We start from the raw sequence: 10,520 nt of genomic DNA, 5'->3' as shown, positions 1-10,520 counted from the left end.
ACACACACACACACACACACACACACACACACACACACACACATATATATATATATATAGAGAGAGAGATTTGATATCTTTATTTAAAAACTATCTGTTTATGATTTTTAACATTTGTTCATTGGGGAATGGTTCATATTCTTTTATATTTGACAAAGTTCTTCATATATTTTAGATATGAAATTGCTATCCAAAAAACTGCCTATATAAAATTTTCCCAACTTTCTGCTTTCCTTCTCATCTTGGTTACATTCATTTTATTTATACAAAACCTTTTTTAATAATTTTCAAAATTATGTTTTACAGCTGACAATTCTTTCTAAGTCTTTGTTTAAAATTCTTCTCCTATCCATAAATCTGATAGGAGATGTCCATTACCAGAGAAAGAATTGATGAAAAGAAATAAGTAACACATAGTTTATGTGCATATTTTTTAACTTTTTAAACATTTATTAATATTCATTTTTAACATGGTTATATGATTCATGCTCCTACTTTTCCCTTCACCACCCCTCTCCCCCCACCCATGGCAGACGCACATTTCCACTGGTTTTAACATGTGTCATTGATCAAGACCTATTACCAAATTGTTGTTAGTTGCATTGGTGTGGTAGTTTCGAGTCTACATCCCCAATCATGTCCCCCTCAACCCATGTGTTCAAGCAGTTGTTTTTCTTATATGTTTCCTCTCCTGCAGTTCTTCCTCTGAATGTGGGTAGCGTTCTTTACCATAAGTTCCTCAGAGCTGTCCTGTGTCATTGCATTGCTCCTAGTACAGAAGTCCTTTACATTCGATTTTACCACAGTGTATCAGTCTCTGTGTACAGTGTTCTGGCTCTGCTCCTTTTGCTCTGCATCAATTCCTGGAGGTCTTTCCAGTTCACCTGGAACTCCTCTAGTTTATTATTCCTTTTAGCACAGTAGTATTCCATCACTAGCATATACCACAGTTTGTTCAGCCATTCCCCAATTGAAGGACATATCCTCCTTTTCCAGTTCTTTGCCACCACAAAAAGCGCAGCTATAAATATTTTCCTACAAGTCTGTTAAACCCAACAATGGTATGGCTGGATCAAAGGGCAGGCATTCTTTTATAGTCCTTTGAGCATAGTTCCAAATTGCCATCCAGAATGGTTGGATCAGTTCACAACTCCACCAGCAATGCATCAATGTCCCAATTTTGCCACATCCCCTCCAGCATTCATTACTCTCCACTTCTTTCATTTTAGCCATGGACAAGGATCTCCAGCTCTGGCTTGGACCTCGAGTGGGAACCCTGTGCAGACAGGAATACGGCTGTGGAAGCAGCACCCTGAGACTGTTGAAGGAGCCTTGGACAGAGGGGCAGACCAGGGATAACCAGGAGGCTCGACCCCAAGAACAACAAGACCTGAGACCTGAGACCTTGGGAGCTTAGAGAGCGCAGACAGACCCTGAGTGTGAGGATAAAGCAAGGAAGGTGCTGGGCGAGCAACAATGGCAAGACAAAATCGGGGACCCAAGTATTCACTAATCAACAACTTTAGCAAAGTTGCAGGATACATAATAAATGCACATAAATCATCAGCATTTCTATATATTTCCAACATATTAGAGCAGCAAGAGGTAGAAAGAGAAACACCATTTAAAATCACCCTAGACAATAGAAAATACTTGGGAATCTATCTACCAAAAGAAACACAGCAATTGTACAAAAACAATTACAAAACACTTTCCAAACAAAACTGGATCTCAACAATTGGAAAGACATTAATTGTTCATGGGTAGGACGAGCTAACATAATAAAAATGACCATTCTACCCAAATTAATTTACCTATTTAGCACCATACCTATCAAATTACCAAAAAACTTCTTTACTGAATTAGGAAAAACTATAACAAAGTTCATTTGGAATAACAAGAGATCAAGAATATCAAGGGAAATAATGAAAAAAAATGTGAAGGAAGGGGGCCTAGCAGTACCAGATATTAAACTATACTATAAAGCAGCAGTCACCAAAACAATATGGTACTGGCTAAGAGATAGAAGGGAGGATCAGTGCAATAGATTTGAGGTTAATGACATCAGCAAGACAGTGTTTGATAAACCCAAAGAGTCCAACTTTTGGGACATGAATACACTATTTGACAAAAACTGCTAGGAAATTTGGAAAACAATATGGGAGAGATTAGGTTTAGATCAACATCTCACACCCTACACCAAGATAAATTCAGAATGGGTGAATGACTTGAATATAAAGAGGGAAACTATAAATAAGTTAAGTGAACATAAAATAGTATATCTGTCAGATCTCTGGGAAAGGAAAGATTTTAAAACCAAGCAAGAGTTAGAGAAAATTACAAAGTGTAATTAAATGGTTTTGACTATATTAAGCTAAAAAACTTTTGTACAAACAAAAACAATGTACCTCAGAGTTGTTTTGATTTGCATTTCTCTAATTATTAGAGATTTAGAACACTTTCTCATGTGCTTATTGATACTTTTGATTTCTTTACCTGAAAATTGCCTATTCATGTCTCTTGCCCATTTATCAATTGGGGAATGGCTTGATTTTTTATACAATTGTTTTAATTCCTTGTATATTTGAGTAATTAGACCCCTGTCAGAGATTTTTGTTATAAAGATTTTTTCCCAATTTATTGTTTCCCTTCTGATTTTTTTTTTTAATATTTGTTTTAAACCCTTAACTTCTGTGTATTGGTTCCTTGGTAGAAGAGTGGTAAGGGTGGGCAAGGGGGGTCAAGTGACTTGCCCAGGGTCACACAGCTGGGAAGTGTCTGAGGTCAGATTTGAACCTAGGACCTCCCGTCTCTAGGCCTGGCTCTCAATCCACTGAGCTACCCAGCTGCCCCCTTCCCTTCTGATTTTGACTACATTTTATCTTCTATAGACTTGGTCTCTGAACTATTATGACTGCACACATATCAAATTTAAAATATGCAAGCATACATACTTATTGACAAGTAATGTAATTATATTACTATAGTAATAATTATGTTAATTATAAAACATACAGGCTATAAACTATGCATGAATACGAAAGAAACATCACATATTAAGAGAGTGCAATCCATCTAGTACTGTGCTAAACAGGAGGAATACAAGGAAAAAAGTGAAATGTGTGAGAATGAGAAGAAATAATTTTTGATCCTAGAGCTGGTAAGAAACTATGAGAGGGAATGACACAGTTAGGTATATACTGTCAGTACTTCACTTTGGTAATTCTATAAATGATGGACTGGACTGAGGAAAGACTTAAGAAAGAGAGGCCAATTATGAAGTAATTATAATATTTCAGATGAGAGCCAATGAAGATTTAAGTATAGTAACATCTGAATGAGAAGATAGCAGGGAACAGTAGCTGGAAATAGAGAAGTAGAACAAAGATTCAGCAAACTCTTGGAGAGGTCAATTAGGGAAAAAATGGCTAGTAAAAGATAATATTGCAATTTTGAGAATATAAGTAACAAATAGGATGGTGGTGCTAACAATTGAAGAAGGGAAATCTGTAAGTTGACTAGATATAGAGGGAAAGATAAAAGGATTATATCTGCAATTCCAGATCCTCATTTTCTATCCTTGCTAATCTTGTGTGACTCATTCTCTTCCATGCTAATTGAAAATTTAAAAACATTAATATAGAACTCTAAGATTTTCTAAGTTCTCTGAATGTCATCTCACTTGATCCTCATTACAACCCTAGAAGATAGGTATAAATATTATCCCTATTTAATAGATGAGAAAACTAAGAATGAGAAAGGTTCTGATGTGCCCAGAATTACACAATTAAGTATCTCAGGCAAGATGTAAATGTAAATTTTCCTAATTGCAAGTCCAAAATTTTATCTACTACCATAAGCTTTCTGTCATTTCTACCTTTCTCATAGTATATTGTTTATTGAGTTGTTGAATTTCAACTATACACTATCATGAATGTTGAAAATCTGCTGAAAATAAATCATTGTAAGAGGAAGCTAGGTGACTCAGTGAAATGAGACCCAGACCTAGAAAATATGGGTTCAAATATGACCTCAGACACTTCCTAGTTGCTTAGCTCTTACTGTTCTTCTGCCTTGGAGCAAATACACAGTATTGATTTGAAGATGAAAGACAAAATTTTAAAAAAGAAATCATTGTAAACAGTCAAGAGGATCTGTTACATTTCATATTTATTTATTATGCACCTTGTCATTTCATATCCAAATGCTCTCAGGATGATCTGATTTATTTGGGACTCATGTCAAAGTTTCTGTTGCCTTATTTTCTTTTTAGTTGCTTTCTGTAGTTTTGGAAGAAGACAATTTGCATATTTTTTGCTATCCTTCTCTGTAATGGCTTGAAAATAAGTTTGTACTGGAAATCAGTTTTGCTCTGGGCTGCCATGTCTCTCTGTTTGGTAAGGAGATTGAGTGTTTGTTTACTGAAGTTTTTTTTGAGTCTTCCCATTATGGTGACTATTTGCGTCAGTTAAAAAGAAATCGAGATGGAGCAAATGTCTTTAATTTTGTTAATTTTTCATGTTTTGAAATCAACAGCTTGCTCAAATAAGCCAGATTGGATTTTATGTAATTGCATACAGTTTCTTCCTTTCATCTTTTTTTATTCTTCTAATTTTGTGTTGATTTTGAGCTTTGATCTAACCAGGCAATTATTGGAAAGCATATAGACAGATGGTTTTGAACCTTAGGAGTAGCCACTTCCTTTCTGTCTTTAAGATATATCATTTATATGGTAGGGGAGCAGAATATTGTTTGGCATGCCTTCCTTCACCAACTTCTAGCTTATTCTTTTTGTTTGTTTGTTTTTTAAATGTATTTATTTGTTTGTTAGGTTAAAAGTCTCAGGTATCTCCCTCCCTCTGACCTCTCCCTGCACTAGAGAAGACACTGACAAACAAACAAACAAATAAATAAATTATATGCGTATGTATGTATATATATGTATATATATACATATATATATATACATATATATATATATATATAAAACTATGTCTCCCTTGCTTCAATTTATCATTTTTTTTCCTCTGGAAATGCAGACATATGTAATTATTCATGCAGTATTTCTATTGCTGTATATAATTTTCTCTTGGTCCATCTCATTTCACTCTTCATAATTTCATGTAATCTTTTCATCTAGCCCAAAGATAAATAAGAAAGATGTCAAGGAGATGAAAAAGATCTTGGCGCATGGTACCTTTAAAAAAATTGACCATAAATTAAGATGCAAAAACTGTATGGTTAAATGTAGAAATTCAGAAATATTAAGTACATCCTTTTCAGATTTTAATGCAATAAAATGCATTTAATGAAAGACTATGGAAATATAAAATAAAAATTAACTGGAGACAAAATAATTTAACTCATGAGTAGGTTGAACTAAAATAACAAAAGTGACAATTCTACTTACATTGATTTACTTACTTAGTGCCATATCAAACTAACAAATAATTATTTTATAGAACTAGAAAAATAATAACAAAATTCCTCTGGAAGAACAAAAGATGAAAAATATTGTGGTAATTAATGAAAAAAAATGTGAAGAAAGGTGACCTCGCAGTACCAGATCTCAAACCATACTATAAAGCAATAATCATCAAAGGAGTCTGGTACTGGCTTAAAAGATAAAATGGTAGATCAATGGACCAGATTAGATATACAATATTCCAGGATAAATGATCTTAGCAAACTAGTGTTTGATAAACCCAAAGATTCCAGTTTTGGGGATAAGAATTTGCTATTTAAATGGAAAAATTGGAAGACAGTATGACATATACCAGGTTTAGACCAATATCTCACACCCTGCATCAAGATAAGGACAAAATAGGTATATTATTTAGATGTAAAGAGGAATACCATAAATGAATTAGGGGAACATATAATAGTTTACCTGGCAGATTAGTAGAGAAAGGAAGAATTTATGAACAAACAAGAGATAGAGAGCATTACAAGATGTAAAATAAGTAATTTTGATTATATTAAATTAAAAAGCTTTTATACAAAGTAAACTAATGCAACCAAAATTAGAAAGGATACAGCAAACTGGAAACAAATTTTTAACACATTTCTCTAATAAAGGTCTAATTTCTCAAATCTATAAAGGACTAAGTTAATTTAAGAAACAAGTCATTTGCAATTAACAAATGGTCAAAGAATATGAATAAGCAATTTTCACATGAAGAAATCAAAGCTATCAATAATCATATAAAAATGTCCTAAATCACTCCTGAGTAGGGAATTGCAAATACCATCTCACACCTATGAGATTGACCAAGATGACAGGAAAGGAAAATGATAAATGTTGGAGGGCATGTGTTAAAATTGGGACACTAATGCATTGTTGGTGGAGTTGTGAACTGATCTAACCATTGTGGAGAGTAATTTGGAATTATTCCCAAAGGATTATAAAACTGTGCATACCTTTTGATCTGTAACACCACTCCCATGCTTATATCCCAGAGATGATAAAAAAGGTGAAAGAATTTACTCATATGAAAATATTTATAGCAGCTTTTTTTTGAGGTGGCCAAGAATTGGAAATTGAGGGGATTTCCATCAATTGGAGAATGGCTGGACAAATTTTGGTATATGTTGTTCATGGAGTAAAATTGTGCTGTAAGAGATGATAAGCAAGATGATTTCACAAAAAACTGGAAAGATCAGCATGAACTGATACAGAATGAAATAATCAGAACTAGGAGAACATTGTACACAGAAACAACAATATTGTACAATGATCAATTGTGAAACTTGGCTACTCAGCAATGCCATGAGATGGATGCGGATCGAAGTACATCAGTGTATTTATGGTTTTATTTAGAGGTTTTGATTTTGTATGAGTGTGCTCTTACAACAATGTCCACTATGGAAGTGTGTTTTACATGATAATACATATGTGGCCCAGATCAAATTGCTTACCATACGTGGAGGGGAGGGAAGGAGATAATTTGGAAACATATGTTGAAAATTATTATTATATGTAATAGGGAAAATAAAATATCTTTAAATTTTAAAAAAAGACCATGGAAACACAGAATAAAAATTAACTGGAGACAAAAAAATTTAATCTTAAAGAATGAGTGGTTATAAAACAATTAGTAGAAACAATAAATAATTTTATTACAGAAAATTAAAATGAGACAATAGACTTAGGGGATACAGAAAAAGCAGTAAATATTGAAATGTTTATTGTTTTGGGTAATAAGATGAAAATAATTTTGTTAACTTCTTCATGCCACTCTTTTGTTGCTATTTGTTTTATTGTTCCTTTTGTTTTGTTTTTGAGACTATCTGCCTATTCACTTAGATATGAATGATAAACAGCCACTCAATGGCCTAATTTAACTATAGATGAGAATAAAATTTTTGACCTGCACCATTTCCAATGGGGGCAGTTTGGCTTTCCTTAATGATCCTCCTTTTCTGAGTCTTATCATGTTAGTGCTGGGATTGTTCAGACATGATTTTAGCTTTATCTATACTGTACCTCAGAACTCCTGATCTTTAGTAATCCACTGGTTTTATGTCAATAGTAGCAATGATTATAGGTATGGAATGCCATACCTGATTCACAAATTTCTAAAGCAATTTAAAAATTACCTTTAATTTATTTATGCCTTCTTTTTAAATATTGAGAATGTTAATATTTATGTGGTTCAATTTCTTTAATGACATGTGGCTAGATGACCTACAAGATTCTTTTAAGCTCTAAATATATAATATTATTAAGAAATATCACAAATTAAGAATGCCAAAAAGTAAATGATATTTAATAACCTCAAATAATTTCCTACCACTTCAGTTAAAGATGTGGAAGGTAATTATACAGGACTAGGGAATATTTTCTATTTTTAATCAATTATAAGGTTTGAAAATATTTTGTTTTATTTTAAAGTCATCTAAAAGCCAACCTTCTGGGGATAGATCAACCTATAAAAAGTTAGCCTGGGCCACAAACAACAGATATACTGTATTACCAGACAGGAACTCACATCTTACCCAGTTTGACAGACTTCTAAAAATTTGTGCTGCACTTGCATGGAATTCAAAAACCTAGGGTGTTCTTTATGACATGCTAAAATATCAGAGTAGATGTTTGTTGTGATGGTTGGTTTTTAAATTTTAGTTTGTAAAAAGAAAACATAGAAATCCTTCTTCTATATCCCAACCTAGCATCTTTATTATCCTTGGGAACCTATTTGAAATTTTTTTTCTCATTATTTAATTAGTTTTGGAAAATAGAAAAGGTAGTTTACTTGCAAATATATATTTCAGGGCTAATAAATATAGCTACTGTTTTATTTAAAAATATGAAATATGAATATAAAACTTCTGCTGCTTTAGCTGACACCTGACAATGATTAAAATTCCAGGTGCCAATTTGTGGTGTTGTTTGGTTTCCTTAAATTAATTGGCTGCTTTCATTTAATTAAATTTTACATCAAGCCTAAATGCCTGGAAAGTTCTGTGGCTCTGAAAATGAGTTGAATCAGTTCAGAAGTTTATGAACCACTGAGCTACAGAGCACAGTGATTGGAGGTTAGGCATGATGGGCCAAAGGGAAGAGGAAGATAGGAAGCCCTCGGGGTCTGAAAGGTTTGAAAAAGCACAGTGCCTGTTGTGGAGTGAAATTTAGTTTAATTCAACAAGCATTTAATAAGCCTAACAATTGGGGAATGACTAAGCAAATTGTGGTACATGAAGTAATGGATTATAACTCTGCATAGGAAATGATGACTATGAAATATTCAGAAAGCCTGGAAAATAAATATATATTGTCAACAACAGGGAAAACAGAAACAATAAAATGAGTTTGAACGTTGTATTATTTAATGACCAATTCTGGTCTCAGAAAGAAAGATGACAAAACATGGCCCTCTCCCTTCTTTGTAGAAAAAGAAAACGGACTTCCGGGTTAAGATGGCGGCAGAGTAAGAAGCAGCTCTTAACCTCTCCTGACCGAAACATACAAAACTCCTCAAGGGGACATAAAAACAAGTCCAGACGAACGGAGGAACCCCACAACAGGGCACAGCGTGGAAGGTACGTGGAATCGAGACATTTCCAAGCTAAAAAGGGCTCTCACTCACTCAATCGCGAGCTGAGCAACCGCCCCACCCCCACCCCCTCCACACTCACCTATAGCTCCGAACCCAGCTAAAAAGAAATAGAGCAAGTTTGGGGCACCCATCGAGTCATCAGCAGCTCCGGGACCTGTTCCTGACAGCAGCAAGACTTAGGACCCCATTAAGTCAAAAAAAGCACGCGAAATCTGAGCGCGCACGCCGGAGCAGGACGCTGGGCGCAGAGAGCCGGCTGAGTAGAGGCGTGGGTGGAGGCAGAACTAAGCCTAAGTGGGGAACCAGTGCAGACGGGTATACGACTGTGGAAGCAGCGCCCTGAGACTTGTAAAGAAACCTCCAGCAGAGGACCAAGCAAGAGGGCCCACCAGGGGGCTTGACCTTGGAAAAAACCAGAATTCAGACCTCAGGAGCCAATAGATTGGGAACAGACACTGAGCCCGAGGATAAAGCTGAGAAGCTGCTGGGCTAATGATGGCTACTCAGCATCAGCATCAGGAGGTTCAGAAGAGAAAGAATAATAACAAAAAGAAGAAGTCTTTAACACTCGACAGCTTTTACACAGAGAAAATCCAGACAACAGAGCAAACAGAGGAGGAGAACAAACAAGCATCCGGACCCTCCTCAAATAAGGAAAACTCCTCACAAGCTATGGAAGAGTTCAAAACTGAGATTCTGAGGAAAATGGAAGAGATCTGGCAAGAAAATAACAGTTTAAAAGGTAGAATCTTGCAAATGGAAAGTGAGGCTCAGAAATCAAATGAACTGATAAGCAAATTGAACACCAGAAATGACAAGATTGAAAAGGAATACCAAAAGATTATAGCCGAAAACCAAAAAATTATAGCCGATAACCAGTCCCTAAAGGCTAGAGTCGAGCAATTAGAAACCAATGATCTCTCAAGACAACAAGAACAAATAAAACAAAGTCAAAAGACTGAAAAAATAGAAGGAAATATGAAATATCTCAATGAGAGAGTGACAGACCAAGAAAACCGGTCTAGAAGAGACAATTTGAGAATAATTGGTCTTCCAGAAAACCCAGAAATTAATAGAAACCTGGACTCCGTACTAAAAGAAATTATTCAGCAAAATTGCCCTGAAGTCCTACAACAAGAGGGCAATATAGACATCGAAAGGATCCATAGAACACCCACCATATTCGACCCAGAGAAGAAATCGGTTAGAAATATTATTGCCAAATTCAAAAGCTTTCAAGCAAAAGAAAAAATCTTACAAGAAGCCAGAAAGAGACAATTCAAATATCAAGGAGCACCAATCAGGATCACACAGGATCTGGCAGCCTCCACACTAAAAGACCGTAAGGCTTGGAATACAATATTCAGAAAGGCAAGAGAGCTGGGCCTGCAACCACGGATCAACTACCCATCAAAATTGACTATATATTTCCAGGGGAAAGTATGGGCATTCAACAAAATT

Source organism: Gracilinanus agilis, chromosome 4 (assembly GCF_016433145.1).
Source record: "Gracilinanus agilis isolate LMUSP501 chromosome 4, AgileGrace, whole genome shotgun sequence".
Classification (NCBI taxonomy): Eukaryota; Metazoa; Chordata; class Mammalia; order Didelphimorphia; family Didelphidae; genus Gracilinanus; species Gracilinanus agilis.
This window is presented reverse-complemented; position numbering follows the sequence as displayed.